The sequence below is a fragment of the Leptosomus discolor genome, unplaced genomic scaffold, assembly GCF_034619465.1.
Source record: "Leptosomus discolor isolate bLepDis1 unplaced genomic scaffold, bLepDis1.hap2 HAP2_SCAFFOLD_104, whole genome shotgun sequence".
NCBI lineage: Eukaryota > Metazoa > Chordata > Aves > Leptosomiformes > Leptosomidae > Leptosomus > Leptosomus discolor.
The window spans coordinates 295664-321183 of NW_028237901.1; the positions used below are offsets into that span (position 1 = coordinate 295664).

The window sequence follows — 25520 nt, forward strand, 5'->3', positions numbered from 1 at the left end:
CGTTAACGCTCTCTTAGTAGCCCTAGGGAGGGTACTTGACATTAGATAGTATAGGAAGCTTTAACCCCTAGGCATAGCAGAGCAGAAAAGTGAAGAGTCATAATTTAGCCTATATGAGTAATGGCGAGGACAGGCAGCCAACTGGAAGTTACTGAATCATAAAAAAAAGGGAGATGTGCAACAGCTGAGCTGGGGCTTTCCAAGGGCAAAGGGTCAGGTGAAGCAGTTTCTGTGCCAGCAAGTCAGTGTGCGTTATTTCCTCCTTGTCCCTGTGCTCCTGTGTGATACCTGGGGTACAGGAAGATCTTTTCTGTTAAAGGAGTGATCAGACCCCTTTGAGAGGAGCCCAGTTCCTCTGTCCTGGGACCTGTGTTTGTACCGGGGCTCTGACCTGCTCTTCCCCAACCCTTTGGTCACTGACTTGGGCCAAGATAAGTCAGTCTGCTGCCCTAATAGGCAATTCATTTTTTTAGTCTCCTTGGAAATAACCTTTACTGACGGTGTTCTTTATTTGCTTTTCCCTTCCTGCTTTTCTGCTGTTTTCGTGCTGTGCTTGTGCTTTTTGCATGTGTCTCATATCACCGCAGCCAGTGAATTTGCCATGTCTCATCTGTTGCGTCATTATTCACCTGCTGCACTGCATGTTTCTATTAAGTTAAATGATTTTTAGCTGTTTTTCTGGAAGATTTCAGAGCAACTTCCTCTTGTGCATGGCCCTGACCTGACTGAGGGGAGAGGTGTGAGGGGGAGTTGTGTCGTGGGGTACGGGAGCACCAGCCAGGGAGACCGCAGCGAGTGGCCCTTGCTTCGTTGCTTGCCGAGTGGGGAAGGGGTTAGTGCCAGCCATAGTGGTTTCTCCTCTGTCTTCTGCAGCCCTGCAGCAATTAAAGCACAAAGCCTGACCTTCGATGTCAGTGGAGAGGGGAATCTGCCTCGGGTGACGGTCCTGCGCCCGGTCCTTCACAATAAGAGAGGGAACCCTCTGCTGCTCTTCAAGAAGCTGTTGCTGGGCGCTTCAGAAAACCTCCCTCTGGTCCTTCGCAACGGTGGCATCGTACCTGTCCAGGTGAGGACCTGCTGCGGAATGCTCTGGTCTGGGCACAAGTGCTTGTGCCATGGAGGAAAGGTCCCAGAAAACATGGCAGACCTGGGAACAGGTCTCAGAAATTCAGTTTAAGCAAATGACTGACTTCTACTTTCCAGAAAGGGAATTCCTCTTGGAAATGTGATTTTCTGACTGGTCTAGCCTTTATTGGTTAAAGACAACACAGGGAAGTTGGTGGGGTATTTTTCTCCCTGTCTCCTCATGTTTTGGTTCTCATGTGGGCCTGTGTGGTGTCCTAGTTAGATTAGATTGTATTTGATCTCATTTTACTACATCTTTGTTAAACTCAGTTGTGGTTTAATTACATTCTGCTAGTTACTTTTAGTACTTTCTGTCCTGTTTGGTTATATTTTAATTGTATCCCAGTGCCTCTGAACACTTTTTTTTTCCTGTTTGATTTCACTTAAACCTCGTGCCAAAAGCTGTGTTGGAAGCAGGGCAGCGTGCCGGGTTCCCCGTGCTGGAGCAGCAGCGGTGCGGTGTCAGTCCCTGTGCCATCCTGTACCCGCACCAGTGTGGTCATGCTCTGTGTTCCCTTTTTTCAGTTGATGATAGACCTGTTGGATGAAGGGGGAGTTTTCTTCTTGAAAGCCAGGCCCACCACACACTGCATTTACCAAGCTGTGGGCGTGAAGGAGGACTCTCCTGGCAAAGGTAAAGTCATTAACCATGAAGCGTGGTCATCCATGCAGGGAAATGTGTGTCCTGCTCTTGGCTTGGCCAAGCAGCAGCCAAGTGTCAGACATAGTTTCTGTCCTGGGGCTCTCTGTACCCCTAGTTTTGCACGTGGACTTTTACAAGATTTTCTCCTAGCAAGTTGTAGGAAGCTTTTCTGTTCTTCTGGACACGGTGGGTTGAGTTGTGGGGCCTATCACCACTTCAGCAGACTGTCTGAGGTCTTCGCTGCATGTGGGAAGTTACCAGCCTGAACAGAGGCAGCCTTTGAGCCCACAGCAAGCCAACAGAAGCCAGAACCACTCTGACTCAGCTTTGCGTATGGCAGGAGCTGGCTGGATGCAGTTTGAGTGAGAGCTGGGTGTTAACCTGAGGTTAAGACACTTCAGCAGTGAAATGCGTGGTGGTGTCACAGTCTCGTGACCATAGGAGGAGGGTCTGGATCTGTGGGTGGGAGAACGTCCGCTTAGAGGCAGCTGGGTTTCAACCTTTTATTCCTCTTACACCCCATGGCAGTATTTCCTCTGCACACTGTATCACTTGTCTCTGATTTCCGTTGCTGTGCAGAGAGGAAGCCTCACACTGCTTGCCTGGTCCTGCATCACGGGAAATTAGCGGAGTTTGACGAGCTTTTCAAACCCACCGTGGCCCAGCGTGTGGAAGGGAAGGTCCACCTGTCAGTGGTGGACAACCCCTACGAAGAGACCGACATTCAGCTCGTGGGTGAAGGCTACAAGGATGACTTCACGCTAGATAACATCCATGGACTAGTGGCAGACAGCAAGGAGGAGAACACAGAGGGCAATCTGGAGGAAGATATAATTGAGGGTAAGAGAGGAGAGACTGCCAAGATGGAGCAAGGAATAGGAAAATCCACATTTCTGCTCACTTTGTGGCAGTGCAGGTGTGGTCTAGACTTAGTGGACAGATCCCGTTGCCTTTTGTAGCCTGCAGAGCAGCCACGCAAGGGAAGAGCACAAGGGAAGAGCCTCTGTCAAGGGAGAAGCTTGCAGGCTAGCAGGGAAGGGTCCGAGATCCCAGCGTTCAGCTGAGTATCTCTAAAAGAAGGTCTGCCAGCCCATGGTGTACTATGAAGACCAAGTCTGATAATTTGTGTCCTCTCTATAACCAGGACTGTGCTGTTGCCCACGAGACCGGGTGGTCTGTGAGGGTGCCAGCCATGTGCACAGAGGCGATGCCTGTGGTACTGCATGTCCCTCTGCACAGCCACAGCCACGTGTTTAGGGACGTGTCAGGGTGTTGCCCTGAAAGTGGTAGGGTGGGGACCTGCCTCTCTCAGAGGGAGGAAGGCTTGGAGCAAGGAAGGGTTGGACATACGTGTGTCTGTGTGCATGAGGGGTCGGGACGGAGCTCACCGCACACTGAGATCCCTTGCTCTTGTTCTTAACAGCTGCCAGAGTGGATCACATCCAGTTTGGGGACTGTCATGTTGGGACGCCCTACCCCGTGACCTTCGCGATCACCAACCGCAGCAGGGTGGAGGGGATGCGGTTTGAGTGGCTGGCAGACGTCCCGTTTCACTTCTCCCCCCAGGTGAGCTTGGGTGGCTCTGCCTTTCCCCGCTGCTCAAGCCCTGCCCGGTGGGTTTCCGGCAGCGAGCAGGGAGTCGCCAGTGCCATGCGGGAGGTGCGGTCCCTGGCGCTGCTGGGCAGGGCTGTCAGCCCTGCACAAAGGGCTCTGTGTCACGGGAGGCGGCAGCTTTCCTTTGTACTTTTCTCTATCAAACCTCAGACAAATGCAGAGTAAGATGCAGATTCCTGGCGCAGCTGCTCACCATATCAGTCCCTTTGCTGTCAGTCGTGCCCTTGCCAGTGATTCCAGTTTGGTCTTGGCTCTCTGGTTCTCCCTACGTGGGACACCTCCATGCTGGCCGTGCTAAGGACATCACAGTGACCTTGAAATCGGATGTTGCTGTCACCTTCAAAAGGCACCCTGTGAAGTGTACGGTGGCTAGGATCTCCTTCCTGCTGCCTCCAGAGCAGGTTACCGACTGGGACGACCGCTTGCGCACCATCAAGTGGGTGGACACCACGAGGGGCCCAGCAGCCAGGTGGCCTGTCAAGAAGAAGGTAAGAAGCCCAACAGCAAAAGCTAACGGAGCTTCCGCAAAACCAACTGCCAACGGCAGCAGACCATCTGCAGCTCCTGCTCCCTCCTGATGTTTAATCCACCCGGGAGGGTAACCAGCCGTGCGTTTTAGGGGAGGGGTGGGCGCACAGTGACCCGATACGCTCATGCAAGATGGGGAAGTCTATTTGGCGAGAGGTGTTTTAGGCACATGCAAACTGTTGGGCTCTGCCAAAAGCTGAAGTGTTGCAGCCTGTGTTGAATGGGAGGCCACGTCTTGTGGTAACACATTTTATGGTGTTAAGATCTCTTCATCTCATTCGGTGCCATTTCACCAAGAAGGAGTTAAAACCACTGTGCTCTGTCTCTTGGTTTGAAGTAGAGGGCAACACCAGCACTCTCTAGGTGCTGGCTAGCCCACCAGCACATTGTGGGTGAGCTCTGAGCCCTGCCTATGCTGATACCAGAGACTTTGCTGGTGGTCTCTGTATCATGTGGGCTATCTCCTTACGGAGCAGCCCAGGCACTGTATGGCAGCCGTACAGGAGTCTGGAGAAGTATCATCTTCAGAAACTCTCACTTTTACTATCATTATTGCCCAACACCCTTTTCTTGGGTGATGATTCTTCCCCAGTTTCTGAACCATTGTAAGACCTATAAACCAAACTTCTTCCCCATCAGAACCTCAGCAGTCAGAGACTTTCCTAGTGAGTTCATTCCCATCCCAAAATGCCCAGCCCCAGCCACCACCAGTGTAGCTGTTGGCCCCCACAAGACATGTGGAAAGTGCTTTCTCCGAAGACAAGAAGGAATAGGTGCTTTCTAGCTTTGTTCATTCTTGGGGTTCTCCATTCACAGAGCTCCAGCAGGGAAACTTAATCCTAATTTAGAGCCCTGCTGGCTTTATAGGGGGGGCCAGGCAGCAGCAATGATACCCAGTCATCGTCCCCATGGGCATATGGTGGCGATTGCTTTGATCAGTAGGTAGAAAAAAGCTATAGTGGAAGGGTCAAATTTTGTCCCCTTTCTGGGGAAATAAATGGGAATGGTCCTTTCTAGACCCTGTATGTGGCTGATTTTGGAGGCCAAGAGACTCCCTGCTCAGGCTGGCTTTCTGGGCTCTGCTTAGTGATTCTTCCCTCTCCTGTTTGGAGGTGATCGAGACAGTCCCAGAACCAGCTCACGCTGTCCTGGAGAAGAGCAGCTGCGAGGTGGAGCTTCGCCTCAGCACTGTTGTTGACTATGCCGAGTTCCAGCTGGATACGGACACGATTCAGTTCAAGGAGACCTTGCTCTTCCAGACGAGGACATTCACGTGAGTGCTGGAGGCCGGGCAGGGACCTGTGAGTGGGAGTAGGAACTGCCTTTGCCATGAGGTGACCCAGTGTCTGCTTCCCCAGAGTTGTGCTGTGCTCTCTGGTGGCTTCTACTTTTCCTTCTGCTCATGGTCCTGTGCTGCTCAGCCACTTAATAAACCTCTTCTAATTTCTAACAGGCTGATCAGCCTTGGAGGGGGGTGCTGCTGCCTGCTGGGTATGAGGTTGCAGCTTTCGCCCATCTTCTGGCACGTCCTGGGGGCCTGGAGATCTCCCACATGGACCCGAGTCCCTTCTAGGGCCTTATGTTCAGTCTCGCCTGCTGTTCTTCCTTTTAAACAAATCGTTTATCGTTTCGTCTTTTCTAAGTAGTGGCTGAGTGCTGGGGCCCACATACCTGCCCACAAAGCCAATCTCCTGCTTGCCTATCTCCTTGCACAGCCTTGCAGCCTCTCTCTGCAAGCATCGAGCAGCAAATCCAACAGGATTGCACTCCCCACCACGGAGGCAGCGGAGGTGAAACAAAGTCTTTTCCCAGTGTCTCCGCACCCGCTTCTACCTAGGCTGGATGATCATCTTCCTTTGCCCCTGTATGCTGGTTGTTTCTGCTGCCTCTCCGGGGCCGGCTGTCCCCAGCTCTGCACTCCCACCCACCCCATCAGAGCTATTCCCACGGCTATCCAGCAGAAGCAGGAGTTGAAAAGTGAGCAAACCTGGACTTCTCCTACCTGCAGAGCATGCGGCTCTCAAAGTCCCCCACGTACACAGGGGAGAACTTCATCTGGAAGAGCTGCTCCTGTCCTGCAGGGATGGTGCCGCTGCAGGGCTCGACAGAGAACGGTGGGGTGGCACCGACGGTGTTCAGAGATGAGCTCGGGGAGGAAGAGACCAGCTCCAGAGTGCTGCCCAGCTGGCTTGAACAACGGCTAGACTGGAGCTTCAGAGAGGCACTAGAAGTGGAGGAGAGGAAATTCCCTGCAGTAAGGAAGAGGTTATAGTAGGACACCACCTTTCAAGGGGAAAATCCTCTGTTTCCAGCACCCCTGCCTCCCGCTGCAGGTGGACAGAAGGGAGCTGGGGTGCACTTGGAGCATCTCTGGCCAAGTGCTTTCAGCAGGACTCCCCCCAATGAAGAGCAGGAGAGGGGTCAGTTTGCATTTTGCTTCTGCGTTACTGCTTGATAAATCCTAAACCAGGAAGTCCTGGGGAGAGGTGTGAAAGTGAGAAGACAGACAGAAGGGAGAACAGGGTGGGGGCAGCAAACACAGTGAAAAGGCCCAGCAGAGACCCAGAGAACTGCTCGAATCAAAACCCACCGCTGAACCTCACCCTGTATAGACACTCAGATGACAGACAGGAAGGTTATGTCTCTGTTAGCAAAGTAAATGGGCCCAGGACTGAATCCTGCTGCTTCACTCCAAGCTGTTAAACTCTTTCCAGCTCCAGGAGTGGGGAGCTAGGTGCAAACTTCTGCAGAATGCTTCCTGGCCAAATGGTCATTCCCAAACCATGTCCAGGAACTAACAGCAGAGATGTCTGTGTTACAGCATCTGGGAAAATTCCTGGGTGCTGTTTCACGTCCCAGTACAGCCAGCCTCAGCGCTTGGCATTAAGGACAGTGTGAAGTCCTGCTCCCCTGGGGCCTACAGCATTGAATTGTGCTTCTTGTGTACGGTGGAGAGAAGGCTTTGGGGAACAACACTGCTCTGCCCTGCACATTCTTGCCTGCCTTCCTCTTTGCCAAGCTTTCGTAACTAATGACCAGACAGCTGATGGCACAGCCCAGCAGACTGGCTTCAGCCCGAGTGTGCCTGGTGCTGGGGAAGAGCCAACACCAGGACCTGGAGGGAGACAAGCACATTCAGAGCATCAGGGACTTCGGCTGAGGTCTCCCATCTTGACCATCAGACAAGCTGCCTGCGCTAGGAAACACAAGGGTTGACAGCGCTCCTCGCTCCTTTGTCCCTTTGAAGAGCATCCTTGGGACGTCCTTGTTGCCTTGAAATAGCAGTCAGACAGGTTCAGTGAAGGCTGCAACCACAACAGAGAACACCATCTTCCAAAGGCATCTTACTGGACTTGATTTTACCATTTTCACTTACCGTTTTACTATTTTCACTTACCATCTTGCCATTTTAACTGCAAGTGTTTGGCTACTTTCTTTGCTAATCCCTTTGTTGGTAGCCATTAATTTTTAGCCACCTGAGACAAACAGGGCCCCTAGAAAGCAGGTGAGATGTTTGTGCTCCCAGTGTTGTTCCCCTATGCCAAATAACTCCTTCCAGATGGTGTCCAGGACTGCCAGTGCCTGATGTCTGCTACAGGACCAAGGCAGTAACATCCCAACGCCACCTTAGTAGTCCTTTTTGCTTTGCGTTCCCAGGACCTTCATGGTGATGAACCCGACTGATTCCGTGTATTCCTTCCAGTGGACTTGCCAAGACCCTGAAGCTCCCCCAGAATGGGTGGCTTTCTTCTGCCTCACAGGGAGAGGTCAGATCCAGCCAGGGAAGAAAGCAGAGGTGGGTGCAGAAAGTTAAGAAGGTAGATCCAGAACACATGTATGCCAGTTTTAACACCAGCTATGTATGCACTGACTGGGCATCTCAGCTCGCTGTGAGCTTGCCAAGACCATGAAGAAACCTTTGACTGCAGTGTAACTGAACTGGCAGATGAACTGTTGTCACCCTGTACCCCACTTCTGCCAGGTCTTGGGGCTATGAGAGGCACAGCAGCCTATCTCTGAGCCCGCAGCAACATAAGGTGGAGGTTCCTGGGGTTTCTTGGTGGTATAGGCTGCACTCCCCTCCCTTTACCCTGCCAAGGGCAGCAGTTATCCTCCATTTGCCTCTTTCTCCCACAGATGAAGTTTGAATTCATCCCCCAGCACCTGGATATCACAGAATCATTCTGGGTCTTCACAATCCCTGAGCAGAGCGTTTCAGTCCCGTTCCTCTTGGTGGGCAACACCACTGACCCGCTGGTGACTTTGGACAGATCCCACCTGAACTTCCACTTGGTGTTAACTGGTGAGCACCGTGGTTGTACCTTACACCCTCACATGGGGACCGTTCCAGGGACCCAGCAGTCCTGTTTTTCCAGCTGGCTCCACCAAGGAAGCTGGAAATGGAAACAGGCACTTGTGAGCAGATCATCCAGCTCCTGGCACCCAAGTGTACGAGGGAGAGGAAGGGGAAAGGAGGAAGGCGTGTGGTTGGGGCTGTTTCCAAGAGGGGGTTTGGGGGTGATGCAGGGGAGCCCAGGGGGTCAGAAGTGCATTTCCGTGTTGGCATCCTGAGCGTGCCGTGCTGCAGGCAACGCTCCTCGCTGCAAATTGCCTGCTGGGCTCAGCCAGCAGGCAGGCACGCAGCAGGCAGTGGTGGTCTGGCGGCCAGAGGAACAAAAGGTTTTCAGCAGCTTCTTTGTCTGCTCCCCAGGGCACAAGGTACAGCGGACTGTCTATATGATCAACCGTGAGAAGGAAGCCTTCAGCTTTGCTTCCAGAAAAAGTTCTCTCTTCTCAGCGGGATGCAACGCCTCTGTGAAAATAAGAGCCCCTGGAAGGCTCCATCGCTCCTCATTCAAGGTAACAGGGCTCACAGGCCAGATTGCCTCAAACGTAGTACTCAACGTTGCACTGTCATTTTGCTTTTGAGGCTTTCTCCCCTCCTCGGTCACCAGGTGGCTCTCAGCAATAGCATACATCTGCCTTGTTTTGTTCCTCCCCGATGGGGACGCCTTGAAACTGCAGGTCTCTCCATAAAGTGGCTGTGTTGGGGTTACCCCGGTCTTCTAGGCCCCCTTCCTGGAGAAATTTAGGCTTTGGATCTTCTAGTTTTGATGATAAAAGCATGTTTGAGGGTTTTAACCCTGTGACCCCCTGAGCCAGCAGCCCTAAGTGTGCGAGGTCTCCTCTCCTCTCTGTTCCACCACACATGGTCTATACAAAGCTACCAAGAGCAGCAAAGCACAGAAGCAGCACTGCAGCCCATTGTGAGGGACAGCAACAGGCTTACACAACTGGCTCTGTTTTGCAGGATCACCTGTCAGAAAACAGATGCTCTTCTCTTGTAAACGGCAGCCATGACTTGCGAGCAGACGTGATCATGAGTTCACACAGTGTAACAGATCACTAGCTCATTTTCTGGTCCACCATGGATGTCCCTGTGCCCACTCAGAGCCTGTCTGGGTGTAAGGAGAATGTGTTAGCTCTGGGCAGCTTTGCTGTGGCTTAAAAGATGCTGAATTTTGGCTTGCCGCAGGCTGCGAGATAAGAGAGCACCCTGCATCAGCTACTGGGCCTCACCTGAGAAGTGGTAATTCCTTAAATCTCTGCAGTTTGGCTGTATTTGATCATGTGCCCAGAAGTTACCCACAAAAATTACAAAGATGCGGTTTGGTGGCACCCGCATGGTACCGCTGTCATGGGAGGTGGATGATTCCTTTTTGCAAAGAGGATGTTACCCCTGCCATGTAGATCGGAGAGATCGGGGAGCTCCACGAGTGCCCTCCTCTGTGTTTGGGACAGAAGTGGGGTCTCAACCCAGTGCTGCCCTGTAGCATGTGGGCAGGGCAGGGAGGTCAGCATTGGCTCAGGATTTGCTGCCGTGTTGTTGTATCCTCTGCTGTTCCATTGCATGGAATCATCATACCCTGACCAGGGCTCACCAGGGCTTGCTCCACAGCAGAAAGCCCTGGAAGGGCAGAGCGCTGCTCCTGGTTTCTCCCAGGCCTGGGATCTCACCACAGCCGTTGCCCAGATGCTCTCCCGCAGAGCCAGCACTGTTTGGCCAAGAAAGCAAAGAGGCAGTGAATGGAGCAAAAAGGGTCTTCTCTCCCCAGGTTTCCCATTACAGTCGTCTTCACACCGACACTAGAAGGAGAGGCAGTCTTCAACCTCAAGTGCGATGTCAAGAGGAAGACCCAGCCCCTCTGCCTGATTATCAAGGCCACCGGCTATAGCATGACCGTGTCTGTCAGGAGTGAGGACAGCAACGACCCTGTCACCAAGCTCAGCACGGAGAAGGTCAACGTCATTGATTTCAAGGAGGTGAGCAGTTCCCTGAACCATTTGCCCCACGAAGCCCTGCCAGGTTGGGCCTTAACCAGGAGCTTTGCCACTACATTTGCACAAGAGGGAATGCTTTTCTTCATTTATGGGTCTCTAGAGGGAGGGAGGTGGATTTTTCACATTGGCCATTAGCTGAATGGGAAAGATGCAGGAGCACGTTAGGAAGAAGCACTTGCTGGGCCAGCTGACGCTGCGTGTGCTCCAGCCCTTGGTCCTCGCCGCCTTCTCCCCGCAGGTACAGCTGAACGAGAACATCAAGCGCATCTTCAGCATCCGCAACAGCAGCAAGTTCAGCTTCCCCTTCTCGTGGGAACTGAGCGGCCCTGCAGCCCGTAAGCAGGTCCTTACCGTCACCCCTCGCACGGGCACCGTGCGGGCGGAGAGGAAAGCAGAGACACAGCTGGCTTTTCACCCCCAGAAGATGTGCTCTTTAGAGGGCGTAGAGCTGAAGCTGCAGGTGAGGCACCAGCGTTTCGTACAGGACTTTCACCTTCCCTCTGCAGCAGCTTGGCAGCAGGAGCCCAGAGCCAGGGGTGAGCTCTATCACTACAGAGCCTGAATGAGGTAGAGAGGCTCCTGCTGCCAAAATAGCAAGCCTGACAGCTTCTGAATGGAGTATTTTACTAAGTGCTTATCCAGGACCACTTTGGGAAGCAGTTTTGTGGCAGGACATATCCCCCAGGCCCTCTCTGCCACTAGTTTGGAGGGGGGGGTGTGTGCACCCCCCACCCCCACCCCCCCCCAAAGTAGATGTGCGTGGGGATGGAGCTGTGTCTCCTTGCCAGGCCCCTCCTGAGTCGGGTCCCACAGCTCAGAAAGGTCTTGCCAGCACGTGGCTGCGCAAAGCAGGGATGTGACTCTCCAAAAACCTTTTCCTCTCAGACCAAGCCTTCCCCTTTCTATTTCTGTTCTGGGGTCCTTTGGCACTTGCTTTTTGTTATTGTCACTGCAGCCAGCTGTCCCTCATCCTCTTCCTCGGCCACCTCTGGTGTTTGCAGTTGTCGTTCCCATCTCTTCAGCTGCCTCACACTTTCTTTCACCCCACCAGATCAACAAGGGTCCCACGTTTACCTGTGTATTCCTGGCCACCGTGGTAGTGCCCCCCGTCCACTTCTCCACCACCAGACTCAACTTTGGAGCCTGCTTCGTCTACCATGCTGGGATGGGACCTGCCCAGCAGACCGTTGTCATCACAAACAAGGCAGACAAGGATGTGAGGTAGGCCTTCTCCGCGCAGTCCTTCAGCCCTTGCCTGGCATGTGCCTGCTCCATGTCCTCATGACCACTGTGGGCGAAATCGTGAGGATGCAGGGAGAGGAGACAGGAGAGCCCTAAGCAGCGCTGATGTCATCTGAGCACACACAGCCTTGTGACACCTCTGCTCCTCTTTGCTCTGCTTTCTGTCAGCTTGAACTGCTTGTTCACCAGCACTACGCACCTGGAGGTGGACTTCCCAGGGTCCATCCTACGCCCGGGAGGGACAGTGGAGGTGCCCATCACTTTCTATCCCAGAGAGGTTGCATCTTACCACGAGCTCGTCCCTTTTGAAATCAATGGGCTTTGTCAGCAGACTGTTGAGGTCCGAGGAAAGGGCACAGAAATGAAGGTGAGATGAAATCCAAATCCCAAAACTCCAGGTGGCAGGCAGCCAGCATGGCTTTCTCAGTTTTCCTCATCTCTTCCCTAGCCTACCATGTTTTGGTTTTCTGCCACCCTCGTGGCAGAAAACCTGTTCTCCTCCTTTCCTTTGGCTTTACATTAATCCCTCCTGCCTCAGGTTGATGTTGTGGAACCACCAGGAAAGAAGGTGAAGGTGAGAGCCCTCTCCATCAGACAGACGGTGAAGAAGATTGCCACCATAGCAAACAACAGTGCTGTCCCAATCACTTTTAAGCTCAGTCTTATGTCCACCACGCCAGAGCTGCAAGAAGCTGGGGTAAGGCCTCTTCCTTCACTGGAGAGCACTTTGGTATGCCTGCAGGGATGTCTGCAGGTAGCTATGAGCTGCTCTGGGCAGGAGCTAGGAGATAATTACAGTTGTGTGCTGTCCTGGCTGCCTGTATGCTGTCCTGTCCTCCCTGCTGGGGCTGCTCTACCAGCAGAGACTTGCAATACAAATGTCTCATCTGAGCTGGGTGTCAGAACTCCCCTAAGAGCCAGGAGTGAGGGGAGGTACAATTCCTCTCATCTGTTTTAGACACGTACATTAGGACGTGGCCGTGTATATTAGATACGGAAAGGTAATCTTTAGAGACCAAGAGTTACAGCTCTCTTGGAGCTCATGTGAAATTACTTTGGAAGACACGGTCCAGCTCACCGTGGCCAGATGGACACGTCACAGGAACACGTACCTTGGTGCCTAGGGGTGCGTACCAGGGAGTGAGTAGCGTTGGGCCAACGTTGATGGGGACAGAACAGGAACTGGAAGACCCGAGGGAGGATTCATAGCTCAGTTGCTAGATGAAGCAGTCTCCACTCCTTTCTTTGGGCACGTTCTCTGCTTGAACCCCACCAGCAAACTAAGTCTGAAGCCCAAAGGAGACACCTGTAAAGTGGAGGTGACCTTCTCCCCAAAGCGTCGCATCCAGCTGTTCAACGAGGAAGTGGCGTTGGAGTGCAACGGCCTGATGCGCTCCCTCTTCATGGTGCGGGGGTCCTGCCAGGGCATCTGTGTGAGCTTGGACCAGGAACACCTCAGCTTTGGAGCGGTGGTGCAGCAGAGCTACACATCCCGGTGCATCGTCATGCAGAACACAGGTGACATAGGAGTCAAGTAATGCAAAACTCCGTCTTTTCTGAGGGCTGAGAGCTTGGAGGGGGGTTGGATGGAGCTGTAGCTTGCCCAGATAGTTCCCCTCTGCTTTTCCATCCCACTGGGGAGTCGTGCAGCCAAGGCTGTGCCATTAGGCCCTGGAAGTTAGGAAGGGATACACCAAAAGCATGTTCACAGATGGGTGCAGTTGAGTCCTGCCCAGCCTGAAGCCTTACTGCCAGGTGGCTCAGCATCGTGCCTGAGATCTGATGGAAAAGCCCACGAGAGAATTAGAAACAGCGCGCTGTGTTTGCAGCCTCCCAGTTGCTAACCCTTCGTGCCTGTCCTTGTGCTTTCCTTGGCAAGGTTTAAGTGGGACGCCGAGAGCTTCAAGCCAGATTTCTCCATCAGCCCCACAAAGGGTTACATCTCTCCAGGAATGGATGTCCCCTTCACTGTGACCTTCCGCCCCTCTAAGCTGAGCCGTGCTATCCAGTGCGAGGGCCTGCGGTGCTTCATCCAGGGCAGTCAGCCGCTCCGGCTTACGCTGGCAGAGTGCTGCATGGAGACCCCTGTGACCAAAGAGGTAACCAGAGCAAAGTCAGGATGGGTCCCCCGCCTGCCCCACCATTTTCACCACATCCCTCCCAGGGCAGGCTGTTTCCGTGCATAGACTCACTCCTGACTGTTGTCCTGCCTGGGTATCCCAGAGAGCTGAGAAAACTGCTGGGCAGGATTCCCAAAATTTCTGAGCCCTGTAATTGCCGTCCTGCCCTGTTAAATGCACCGCTCCTCCAGTGGGCGCCCCAGCTGTCCTGGCTCTGCGTTGCAGCAGCCTTGCTACGGGGACACCCTGCAGGGCTCTTCTGAGACCCTCCCCACAGAGCCACCCAGCTATAGCCACAGGATTGCACCCGCAGCCCCACTTTTCCTCCTTTTCGGGGCAGGGGAGGGCATCCAGCACTAGGAGTGGGCAAGGCAACTGCATCCCGCCCCTGGGGCACAGGGATGCAGCATGGATGCACCTGGCTCTCACAGGCATTCCAGGAGGGTGCAGCTGGGAGGTGTTGGCTCTTGCTCCCAAATGAGAGCCCAGAGCTGCTCTTCAGCCTGCCCCCAAAGGGACTGTGCAGCTGCAGGTCTTGTCCTGTGCAGGAGAATTTCCGTCCAGGACTCCCCACTTTCTTTCTCCCCTCCTTGGGAGGCAGCAGGCCCCTTCACCCAGCATGCAAAAGACTTATTCCCCTCCCTTCTTTAAGAACAACCAACTTGATTTACTCCAAAAGCTATGGCCCAAATCGATATTTTGCCTATGACAAGGAAAAGCTGCTCCTTGTGCTCTGGGTCCTGGCATGGATTCTGGTCAGTCTGAGAAGAGTGGAAAGGGTTCCTCAGTATGACCAAGCAGCCTCTGTGCTCCTCTGTTGCAGACACTGACTTTCGTGTGCGATGTGCACGAGCAGCACAGCCAGACCGTCCTCCTGTCCAACCCGAGCAACAAGGCCCGGACCGTGCAGCCTGTCATTGAGGGGGAACACTGGAAGGGGCCTGAAATTTTCCATCTGGAGGCCAATCAACAAAAAAAGCCCTACAGGATCACCTACAAGCCCCTAACCATGAGCTCTGTGAATAACAAGCATCAGGTATGTGAGCTGTGCCTCAGCATGCCGACCCTCATCCTCACCCTGCTTTGGGCAGGAGGTTGGACGAGGTGACCTACAGAGGTCCTGTCCAAGCTGAAGTTGTCCTGTGAGCTATGTTGGAAGCTGGGTTTCTTGGCAGCTGGAGGCCAGGCATAGGGAAAGCGCAGGTGGGAAGTCTGGACTGACCACTAAACGTATTGGAGCAGCGAACCTAAAAAGCCAGGCTTTCTGAAGGTGCAGGCAATGAAGTTTGGTCTGTGCAGCTCCTGGTCCCTGCCCATGCAGCCCAGGGGGGCTCGGAGACCCCCGTGCTCAACCCTGTGAGCTGCACAGGCTCCCCAAGCCCTGGGCACGACCATTTCTGCCAGACCTGCCCTCGCAGGTTCCCTTTGCAGCATGCAGGGAACAAGGCGGGGGAAGCTGCCCTGCCATTTCTCAGTGCCCCCCTGGCCATGGGCAGTCAGGTGGGAAATGACACAGAGATCTCTTGACCTCCCCTTCAGTCATACAGGCCCTTTGGAAAGAGCCCTTCCTGCAGGTCTAAATCTGGGCGGATGGGGTGTGACTGGCCCCTCTGTTTTCATGGGCACTATTTCTGAGACATGCCAGGGACAAGCTTTTCAGTCCAGGGGTTCAATTCAGAACAGCTCTGGGGTGCTGGAGGTGGGTGTCAGGCACCTGCCCCTTGTCCTTTTCCAGCTGACCCTCTACTAAGCCAGAATTTAGGCCAGGGCAAGAGTGGAGGCTAGAGGCTTCTGGGCTCAGTCTCCAGGGTGCTCAGCAGATCTGCGCCCTGTAGGGTTGCATATGCTCATATCTCTTTCATGTAGAGCCCTGCATGAAGTGCCCTGCAGTTTTCAGCTGCTCTGGAGGCAGAGGAGATGCCCCAGGGCAGGTGGCTGTGACCCACTGGCACCATACTGGCTATGAGCTTTTCGGGGCCCACCCTGGCTGGTGGGACCTTGCCATGCCAGCTCGCAGGCTGCGCTCTTGGCCAGAGTGTTGGGGCTAATCCCAGCACTGCCAGGGCAGTCGAGCTCAGCCGGGACGGCCACCTCCTTGCCACGGCTGTCCCTGCACGAGCGCAGGGCTGGCAGCCGATGTGCCCAGGTTAGTAAGGCTAGTAAAGGAGTGTTGGGATGGGCAGAGCAGCTCTGCTGCAGGGCCAGCGTTTCCTTGCTTTGCCCAGCCGTGCTGCCTCTGTGTCCTATAGCTGTGCTGGCCCGAGCAGGTACAATGTTGCCATCTCCAGCCATGCAGGATGGGCATGCACAGGACTGCAGTCACAGCTCTGCCAGCTGGACTTGCTCAAAGCTGCTCAAGTGACAGCCTGAGACTTGGGACACTCTGGGTGTGCTTGAAAGCCAGTAACCGGTCTGGACAGAGAGCAGGAGAGCTCACTTACCCTGTTTCTTGTCTCTAGGGCTCCATCTTCTTCCCATTGCCGGATGGGACAGGCTTGTACTACCTCCTGCAAGGGACTGCTGAGGCCCCAAAGTGTTCAGGGACCATTTTCCGGCAGGTCCCGTGTAGGACTTCCTACACTGAGCTCATCCCCGTCTCCAACTGGCTGAACAAACCACAGAGGTGAGTCCAGCCCTGGAAGTCTTGTCCCATCAGCAATCCATGCAGCAGCACGAGGAAAGGCTTCCCACTGCCTGGAAGCTCCTTCCTGTAAGCTTTTCACTCTGCTGGGCTGTTTCTGGCCGCAGGTGTCTGGGATCACACTACCCATGTTCTGCCTATGCAGACCCATCCTGGAGGGGATGAGAGCTGGCTCCCTCTGCTTGAGGCATTGAGGATGAGAGAGGCTGTGTTGTACCCCGATACGAGAGGCGTCCTCTGAGAGTCCTTCCTGTTGGCCATCACTGCACGCTTCTCACCCACAGGTTCCTCGTGGTAGTGGACATTCTCAAACCAGAAAACCTGGAAAGCAGTTCTGTGCTGCAGGGACTGGAATATGTCGATGTGCCAGGCTCTGCTAAGAAGGACTACAAGCTCACGTTCCGCTCCTACAAGGAAGGAGTTTTTAACACAATGGTAAGCGTGGACATGGGGCTGTGGGGCTCTTCAAGGAGCTGTTGGCTCACTGAGAAGCTACACGCCTGTTTTCATACCCCCACTGGTGGGTCTGTAGGTGTCCTAGGTGGGTACTGAACAGCAGGCATCTCCCCACACACCCACTCAGGTGTCCGTCTCTGTGAGGGTCCCACTGGGGACTGCAAAGCCCAGGTGGGTCAGGGCATTGGTGAGCTGGACGCAATGGGCGATGGGGAGGCTACGACGTGGAAACACCACACGTGCTTTGTTTTCCCTGGTCTTGCGCTCTGCCTGGGCGGCTGCTTACAGCTGTTCTTGGAAGTCGGGCGCTGAGCCCAGGGGGTTCTTGGGGCTGGCTGGGTACAGCTGGTGTCTTTTTGTGTGCAGAATGACCAGCGCTTCCCTTTTTCTCTGATTCAGGTGACCTTCCTCAACGAGGTGACCAAGGAGTACTTGTTCTACATGGTGACTTTCAAGGCCACCGCTTCGGGACCCATCAGCACTGTTGAAATGACCACCGCTGTTTGACAGAGAGCGTCTTCCACCGTCAAGGTGGACAACCCTCTGCCTGTCCCAGTGACGTTTGCCGTAGATTGCAAGGTGTCTGACGTCAGCGTTCCCCAGCATTTCACAGTTCCTGTGTAGTGAGAGGTAGGTACAAAGCTCATCCAGTAGGCTCTCCTCTCCCTGAAGCCTTTCTGGGAGTGGGTGTTCTTGAAGGGTGATGCCCTACATGAACCATCTGGGACTGCTTTCCAAGTGTGACAGCTCCCACCTGCTCATAATCTGGAGGGGAAGCAGCATGTGAGAACATCCCTAGTGGGAATTGCCCTGTGCTGGTGAAGTCTACCATGCTACCCCTTGTGATATGCTCCCCTCAGGCCTCGCATGGCCGGTCCTTGTGCCACATGCGCCTTATTTAGTGTGGGTATGTTCAAACACTGGCAGGGTGTTTGCAGCCTGGATTGATAGGAGGCGTTGTGTGCCCTGGGGACAGTGGGGGCATTTTAGGGTGAGAAGCTTCTGGGATAGTGCTGGAGGGTTCTCAGATGTTGGGAATGGTCCCCCAAGTGAACCGTTCCCTAGATGCAGCGAGGCTCTGCACCAGAGAGAGGGAGTTGGAGTGAGGGCTGGTGCTGGGTTCCTTCCAGCACTGTGTGAGCGCCCCAGGGACCAGTTTCCGCCATCCCAGCCCTGGCCTCCCCGCCTCTGCCTGACCCAGTGGCTTTTCCCTTCGTTCCTCCCAGGCTGACCTCATCTTTGAGTACCAGCCCCTGAAAATGGGTGAGAGCACCGGACGCCTGGTGCTCCAGAGCAGCGACTTGGGCTCCTTCTACTACAACCTGCACCTGAAAGCCACTGTGAGCAGGCTGGAGAAGCCCCTCTACTTCTGCACCACGCTGGGCTCTAGCCAGACCATCACCACCAAAATCATGAATTACACCCAGCAGAAGACAGACTACCTCCTCCAGGTGACTCCAGCCTGCCCAGGGCTCTTGCTGGGAGGCAGCTCATGTGGCCAGCATCAGCCCTCTCCATGGAGGGATCGTGTCCCTCCGGCTCGGCCTGGCATAGCCAGTGTGGCTGTGTGAGCCCAGGGCACTTCCTACCGACGCTGGGCTTGTCCCCAGCTGGACTGTCCTCACTTGCAGACCACTCTCTGCTGCCCTTGTTGGAGCTGCTCTTGGAGGTTCCATGGTAGCTGGACTTCCACCCTCAACCCCAGCTCTGGCAGGAAGGTCTTCTGAGGTCTGGGTGCAGGGTTGTCCCTGCTGGGCACGTTTGGACAGTCCTTATGGCCATTCACCAGGGGGGTGGGGACGGGTGATAGCAGCATGATAGCAGGGGACTCTCCGTCTCTTCCTGAGGTGCTGGCTGTGCTTTTGTGACCTGTCCCCCTCTCTGGTCTCTTCTCTCCCCTGTGCAGACCGACTGCGCTGACTTCCAGACAGAGGAAACCGTCACCGTGGCCCCCGCCAGCCCAGGGGGCTCGGAAGTGAGCATGGAGGTGACCTACGAGCCCTGCCAGCTGGGCGAAACCAGGGCCACACTGAAGCTCTCTCCTCCCTGCTGGAGGAGGATTACAGCATCCCCCTCTTCGGCCTCGCCCTCCCACCCAAGCCCCAGGGCCCCTTCCCCATCGAGGCTGGAGGCAGCACCTCCATCCCCTTCAAAAACATCTTCCCGCAGCCCATGGCCTTCCAGTACACGGTGGAGCACCCGGCCTTCACAGTCAGGGCCGCCAAGAGCTTGCGCTCCAAGAAGACCACCATCATCAGCGTCTCCTTCGAGGGTGGCCCGGCCCACGTCCCCACCCAGCTGGTGGTCTCCTGCCCCGGGGGGGCTGGCATCTGCTGGGTGTACTACCTCCGCGGCCTCCCCGCTCCCAGGTGACCCTCAGGCTGCCTTCGTCAGCGAACCGAGGGGGAGCAGCGACCTCCGCAGCGGTCGGTCGGGAATAAACCCCGTGGGGCTGCTGAGGGAGCTCCCTGCCAGGGAGCAGCCGGAGCAACGAGGTGGGTGGCTGCCCACCTTCATGTGGGACAGCACAGAGACAGTTCCCACAATGGCCAGAGAGGAAGACACCTCTCAGGAGCCTGAAGAAGGACAATCGGCAAAGGAGAAGGAGGAGACGGAGGAACAACATCACCCCTCATGCCATGAGAGCCGTCGCCCGTGCTCACACAAGCATCATCGTCCAGTGCAGCGCAGTGGGCACACAGGGGAACAGCGTGGGGCCCTGGCATGTCTATCTGCTGAAGGCATGGGACGAGGCCCAGGCGTGACAGCCCACTGAAGGACGACACTGGAGCACATGGAGGTGGATCCACCTCCAGAAGAACCATGGCCGTGGGTCCACCTGCCACAGCCATCACCTGGCAGTACCCCAGCCACCCGGGCTCCTTTGCATGACATGGTGCCAACAGCATCGCAGGAGCGCCCAGCTGGCTCCCCACCAGCAGCCCAGCCTCTGCCCCTTCACCACGGGACGATAATCAACGACAAAAGAATAAAAATGCTTTCAGCCTCTCTTATTTGGCACTTTGGCGACTGCGTCTACACTCCTGTCACCCGTCCTTATCTCTGTCATCAAGTAAGGGGCTCTTTTGGAAAACTTGACATTTCCAGGCCCACCTTCGTGCTTTGGCGGTGCCTTACATCCTGGGGCTTTTAGGCTGTCACATCAATAATTTTATACCAGGTGGGGTTTTTTAATGGAGTAAAAGTATCCTAATGAAGGCACTGAACACTATGAATTGCTTGTTCCCAAATTATCAGTCTCACTTCAGTGTCAGGTAAAATTATGGAGGTCATTCTGGGAGTTACTGAAAAACACTTGAGAGACAACACCCTCTTTGGCGGTAGCAACACATGTTCACAAGGGAAAAGCCCTGTTTAACTGAACACAAACGCTATGCACTTCCACAGGCTCACCTGCCACCTCTCCCAGCAATAAACAGTACTTTTGTTAATTGTCAAGGGTTGTGTGGGCTCACTTCCCCCATCACTGCCCCCTCGTGAAGCGGTGCCATCTCTTCTGCACCGAGCCCCAAAGGGAGAGGGGAGGAGAGGCCCTGGCTTCCATCAAGCTGCTCCCTTCCCCACATGGCAAGGGACACCCACAACCTTGCCGAAGGTGGCCTGTCCCACTACCACCCAGGCCCTTCCTTCAGACGGTCATCAGCATCAGACCCACCACTGACCTCAGGCACACCACCACCAGCAGCTGCCCCGCGGGGGGCGATTTGTCCTGCTGAGCACAAGGCAGCGATCCTCCCACCGTGCAGTCCCCTTCTCCTGCCCACGCCTCACCCAGCTGGATGCCCTCGCAGGCTGCGCCATGGGCCTTGCGACAGGCAGAGTAAATGCCAGGCGCTGCTGTCCCCTTGTCCCCCTAGGACAGTCACCTCTGCAAAGCAAGGCTCATGTTGGGCCTGGCACAACTTGTTCTCGGTGAAGCTGTGCTGGGTGTTCAGGGATGTCACCTTGTCCTGTAATAAAGAATGGCTAACTGCCTTTTAGAAAACTGGCTTTTAGAAAAGTGCTGCTGACCAGCCTTTAGAGATAGGGAGGGAGGCTGATTTGTACTGACCCTTATGCATGGATCCATTGCGGCCTAACTAACACACACTCTAAAGATAAGAACAAAGCAGAATGCGCCAAGCGAAGGACACCAGGTGGCATCCTCCGATCAGACTGTGGGGCTCAAGGAACACAAAGGACTGAGCAGGAGAGAGGGAGAGCAGCGAGCAAGAGCTGGTTCTGTGAATTGGAAAAGACCTAGGATGGTTCAGGGCATGCGCCACAGGGCAAGTTCAAAAGTTCAGCCCTGAGGAAGACTTGACCTTCATCCCCAACGACCACCAAGGACCCCCGACAGGGGCATAGATTGGGCAGACTGAGGCGGGACTGTGAGAGGAACTTATGTTAATGAATTCCTGGAAATAATAAGAATAACCCAACCTTTTCTTAGAAATGTAATGAATAAACATGAAAGCTGTAAATACAAGACAAGAATCCTAACGCTTGAGTGCGCACGTATGGAAGGAGCCATCCCCCGTGCTGCCCGGTGCCACAATAAACAATCCCTGCTGAATAACACTGTTGTTAGTGAGTTTTCTCGGCTTCAGTACCTTTTCAGTTACTGTGGGTATTTTCATAGGGTCACAGAAAACTGTTTCGCATGACGTGAAATGTAAAGGAAGGGCATTCAAAGGCGGTACTAATGGACTGAATGGTTAGTCTCAGAGGTTAAAAATAGCTGTTTATTTTTAACAATGAGTGCCCCAGAGGTAATCACGCCAGTGAGTCTGGGAATGAATGCTTTTTAAAACAATAACCAATAAATCGAGAACGTCTTAGAAAGAGGAGATGATTTCCTTCCAGGGCAGGCAAAGCTGCATCGAATGTGTTCTTGAAATCTCCATTCCAGGGCCCAAACCCTCCATCTTAGGGCCCGAGCCCACCTTTTAACGGTCCAAACCCAAGTTTTAAGGGTCCAAATGCCTAATTCAGGGCCCGAATCTGCTTTTCTGTGGCCCAAACCATCCTTCTTCGGATAAAAATACACACTTCAGGGCCCAAAACCTCCTTTTCAGTGCCCAAACCCTCATTTTAGTGTCCAAACCCTCCTTTTTAGGGTGCAAATCCCCAGTTCAGGGCCCAAACCCTCCTTTTTAGGGCCCAAGTCATCCTATTTTCACGTCCAAATCCCCACTTCAGGTTCCAAACCCTCTTTTTCGGGTTCAAATCCCCATTTCAGGGCACAAATGCTCCTTTCTAGGGCCCAAACCCTCCTTTCCAGGGTCCAAACCCTCTTTTTTTAGGGTCCAAATACCCATTTCAGGGTCCAAACCCTCCATTTCCATGTCCACACTCTCCTTTATAGGGCACAAATGCTCAGTTTTTAAGGTCGAAATCTCCATTCCCCAAAACCCTTTTTCTTAGGGCCCAAACCCACCTTTTAAGGGTTTAAATGCCTAATTCAGGGCACAAATCTGCTTATTTGTGTCCCAAACCATCCTTTTTAGGATAAAAATACCCACTTCAGGGCCCAAACCCTCCTTTTTATTGCACAAAACCTCCCTTTTCGGGTCCAAATCCCCACTTCAGAGACCAAACTCTCCATTTTAGGGCCCAAAGCCTCCTTCTTAGGGTCCAAATGCCCACTACAGGGCCCAAACCCTCCTTTCCAGGGTCCAAACCCTCCTTTTTTAGGGTCCAAATCCCCATTTCAGTGCCCAAACCCTCATTTTTAGGGTGCAAATCCCCATTTCAGTGCCCAAAGCCTCTTTTTAGAAACCAAACCCTTATTTTTAGGTTCCAAATCCCCACTTCAGGGCCCAAACCAACCTTTTTAAGGCCCAAAACCTCCTTTTTAGGGTGCAAATCCCCATTTAAGGGCCATTACACTCCTTTTTAGGGTCCAAACCCTCCTTTTTAGTGTTCAAATCCCAATTTCAGGCTTCAAGCCCTCCTTTTTTTGGGGCTAAATCCCCATTTCAGGGCAAACCCCCTCTTTTTTACAAACCAAACTTTCCTTCTTAGGGTGCAAATCCCCACTTCAGGGCACAAATGCGCCTTTTTAGGTTCCAAACCCTCCTTTTTAGGGTGCAAATACCCACTTCAGGGCCCAAACCTTCTTTTTAGGGTCCAAATCTTCACTTCAGTGCTCCATTTTAGGGCCCAAAGCCTCCTTTTTAGGGCCCAAACCCTCCTTTTTAGGGTGCAAATCCCCACTTCAGGGCCCAAACCTTCCTTTTTAAGGCCTAAGTAGTCCTTTTTTTAGGTCCAAATCCCCAATTCACGCTCCAAACCCTCATTTCTAGGGTCCAACCCCCCCTTTTTAGGGTCCAAATCCCCTTTTCAGGGCCCATACCCTCCTTCTCAGGGTCCCATTCCCCACTTCAGGGCCCAAACCCTCCTATTTATGGCCCAAGTCGTCCTATTTTTACGTCAAAATCCCCACTTCATGCTCCAAATCCTCCTTTTTAGGGTCCAAATCCCCATTTCAGTGAGAAACCCTCCTTTACAGGCTCCAAAACCTCCTTTTTAGGGTCCAAAGCACCACTTCAGTGTCCAAACCTTCCTTTTTAGGGTCAAACCCCTGCTTTTTAGGGTCCAAACCCTCCTTTTTAGGGTCCAAATCCTCCTTTTTAGGGTCCAAATCCCCATTTCAGTGAGAAACCCTCCTTTTCAGGCTCCAAAACCTCCTTTTTAGGGTCCAAAGCACCACTTCAGTGTCCAAACCTTCCTTTTTAGGGTCAAACCCCTGCTTTTTAGGGTCCAAACCCTCCTTTTTAGGGTCCAAACCCTCCTTTTTAGGGTGCAAATCCCCATTTCAGCGCCCAAACCCTCCCTTTTAGGGCCCAAGTAGTCCTTTTTTAGGTCCAAATCCCCAATTCACGCTCCAAACCCTCCTTTCTAGGGTCCAAACCCTCATTTTTAGGGCCCAATTCCCCATTTCAGGGCACAAACCGTCCTTTTTAGTGCCCAAACCCTCCTTTTTAGGGTGCAAATCCCCATTTCAGACTTCAAGCCCTCCTTTTTAGGGTCCAAATCTTAATTTCAGCGTCCAAACCCTCCTTTTTACAAACCAAACCCTCTTTCTTAGGGTCCAAATCCCCACTTAAGGGTCCAAATCCTCCTTTTTAGGGCCCAAACCCACCTTTTAATGGTCCAAACCCAACTTTTAAGGGCCCAAATACCTAATTCAGTGCCCAAATCTGCTTTTTTGTGTCCCAAACCATCCTTTTTCGGATAAAAATACCCATTTCAGGGCCCAAACCCTCATTTTAGTGCCCAAACCCTTCTTTTTAGGCCTTAAATATTCCTTTTTAGGGTGCAAATCCCCATTTCAGGGCCCAAACTCTCCATTTTAGGGTCCAAATCCTCCTTTTTAGGGTTCAAATACCTCCTTTTTAGGGCCCAAACCCTTGTTTTTAGGGTGCAAATCCCCAATTCACGCTCCAAACCCTCTTATTTTGGATCCAGATACCTCCTTTTTAGGGCCCCAGCGAGCTGCATCATGCACAGCCGCTATTGGAGACCTGCACAATTCCTTGGGCAGGTTTCAGGAGAGTGGGTCAAGAGGCAGATTTCAAGGAGCACTCGATAGAAAAGGAGTTTTGCTTTTCTCAGGGTATTTTCCATTCCTTTTCCGTTTCCAGAAGCAGTGATAGCAGCCATTCTCCAGCTGCCATCCGTCCAGTTTGTCTCTTAAGGAGGTCTGGACAGCTCGGAAAAGCACTCTTGTGCAGGTCCATCCATGTGTGGACAATCTTGCTCCACACTGCTCCCCAACCCTGCCATTGCTGTCTGCAGCGTTGGCTCTGGGAGTGGAAAATCTCTGTCCACGTGACACAGCCTGGGTACAGACCCCTCCCAGAGCAGCTCGTAGTGCCACAGTCTGCCCAGGAGTTGGTTTTGATCCCCTCATCTTGCCACTTACCCCAGAAACAGACAAATACACACACCCAGAGGGGTGCAGGGTGGACTGCTCTTGGCCTTGAAGACGAGATCCTTGAACATCCACCTCTTCTCTCCAGGGCCATATGCCTTGGGATTCTTCCCGGCAGGTCCTGCCACAGGCCCAAGTCTGCTCTCAGGATCTTGAACACCACTTCCTCACACTTGCTGCAGCCAAGGCTGCCCCTGACTTTGATGCCCCAGACCAGCTCTCTCCTTTGCAAGCCTGAAGTCCCAGAGGGAGCCTCACCTCACTGGTTCCTCAGTCACTTGTGCCGGGAAATGGTCACCAATGTTCTCCAAACACCTCCTGGATGACTTGTGCCTTGCTCGGTTGCCTCTCCAGCAGGTATCAGGTAGCTCAAGTCTCCCGTGAGGACCAGGACCTGCAGAAGCCCAGAGGCTGGTGAGCAGTGGCCCAAAGTCCAGCTGGAGGCACAGCCCAGGGGTCAATGCCTGTCCAGTTCAGTTTAACGTCTTCCTTGATGCTCTGGGCTGTGGGGCAGAGCGAACCCTCAGCGAGCATGCAGCCGCCCCAGAGCTGGGAGGAGCGGCTGACTGCAAAGAGGGAGCGTTGCTTCTGTGGCTCTCAAAGGAGGCTGCAGCTTCTGAACCGCTGGGGAGCTGGGAAATACCTCCGCCAAGGCCGACCTTTTCCCATCGCTCTGAGGGGTTGGGACATTGGCTCAGGCTTGGCTAGAAAAGAGACGGAGGCATTAGGGCTCAGCCAAAGTCATGGCACAACCCCAGACAGGTTCCCAAGAACAAGATCCCTGACACCTCCCCGCAGCCCACGTTGAAAAACCCCTCTCACTGCTCTAATGGCTTTTCAAAACCAGTTTGAAAGGAGCAAAACCGGCTC

The 25520-nt window shown here is 53.7% G+C and overlaps 1 pseudogene; it reads left to right on the forward strand.

The window, feature by feature from the left end:
* The window catches only part of LOC147412472 (axonemal central pair apparatus protein HYDIN-like), a 64987-nt pseudogene extending 45903 nt beyond the window's left edge, over positions 1-19084 (forward strand).
* Positions 19085-25520: the final 6436 nt, after the last annotated feature.